This window comes from Salvelinus namaycush, chromosome 30 (assembly GCF_016432855.1).
Source record: "Salvelinus namaycush isolate Seneca chromosome 30, SaNama_1.0, whole genome shotgun sequence".
Classification (NCBI taxonomy): Eukaryota; Metazoa; Chordata; class Actinopteri; order Salmoniformes; family Salmonidae; genus Salvelinus; species Salvelinus namaycush.
The window spans coordinates 4061703-4063445 of NC_052336.1; positions in this window are offsets into that span (position 1 = coordinate 4061703).

The following is a 1743-nucleotide window of genomic DNA, read 5'->3' on the forward strand; positions in this document are numbered from 1 at the left end:
ATTGTTTTGTTGATATTGAGTGCCATGGCTGGTTTCTGTGTTATTGTTTTGTTGATATTGAGTGTCATGGCTGGTTTCTGTGTTATTGTTTTGTTGATATTGAGTGTCATGGCTGGTTTCTGTGTTATTGTTCTGTTGATATTGAGTGTCATGGCTGATTTTTGTGTTATTGTTTTGTTGATATTGAGTGCCATGGCTGGTTTCTGTGTTATTGTTTTGTTGATATTGAGTGTCATGGCTGATTTCTGTGTTATTGTTTTGTTGATATTGAGTGTCATGGCTGGTTTCTGTGTTATTGTTTTGTTGATATTGAGTGCCATGGCTGGTTTCTGTGTTATTGTTTTGTTGATATTGAGTGTCATGGCTGGTTTCTGTGTTATTGTTTTGTTGATATTGAGTGCCATGGCTGGTTTTGGTGTTATTGTTTTGTTGATATTGAGTGTCATGGCTGGTTTCTGTGTTATTGTTTTGTTGATATTGAGTGTCATGGCTGGTTTCTGTGTTATTGTTTTGTTGATATTGAGTGTCATGGCTGGTTTCTGTGTTATTGTTTTGTTGATATTGAGTGCCATGACTGGTTTCTGTGTTATTGTTTTGTTGATATTGAGTGTCATGGCTGGTTTCTGTGTTATTGTTTTGTTGATATTTAGTGTCACAAGATATTTAGTATCAGAAGAATATTCTTGCAACATCCCAGACAACTCCCATAACTTGATTAAATGTACTGGGAACCTTTAAAGAACGTAGACCAGGTGTTCTGTCAACATTCGTACAATCATTATACGAATATCCTGTGCAACCTAACTTAAACATTTTATGAAAGTCATCACAAGTGAGCACATTTTGTGTTTTGGGAACCTATTTCTTGTAATGTACCCACACTGTTCCCACAACCTAATTAAAACCTTTAAATAATTCAGTAAGTCTGTTCTGTCAACATTCTTGCAACATAAAAGGGATGTTTTGTGTACCCTGATACAAACATTATTTGAATGTCAGCACAACTGGACAGTTTTGGGAACCTATTTCTTGTCTCCACAATGTTCCCACAACCTAAAGAAACATGCTGGGAACCTTTAATAACCTTTTTGGGCTAGGGGGCAGTATTTTGACGTCCGGATGAAAAGCGTGCCCAAAGTAAACTGCCTGCTACTCAGGCCCAGAAGCTAGGATATGCATATAATTGGTAGATTTGGATAGAAAACACTAAAGTTTCTAAAACTGTTAAAATAATGTCTGTGAGTATAACAGAACTGATATGGCAGGTGAAACCCAGAGGACAAACCATAAAAAAAAAGGTTCAGCCTACCACTGTTTCCAATGGCTGTCATGTTTAATATGAAGGGGAAACCTCCCAGATTGCAGTTCCTAGGGCTTCCACTAGATGACAACAGTCTTTAGAAAGAGTTTCAGGCTTGTTTTTGGAAAAATGAGCTAGAATTTGTCGTCTAAGTGGCTCCCATTTTGGCTGTAGTGTTTTCATGCGCGTGGATGAGAACGCGTTCTTTGTTGTTTATCTCCGGTAAAGACAATAACGATTCTCCGTCTTAAATTGTATTGTTTACTTACGTATTAGGGTACCTGAGGTTTGATTATAAATGTTGATTGACTTGTTTGGAAAAGTTTATTAGTAACGTTTGGAATTCATTTTGTATGTATTTTGAAGAAGGGAAATGGCTGGATTATTGAATGAAGCGCGTCAGCTAAACTACGTTTTTATGGATATAAAGAAGGACATTATCG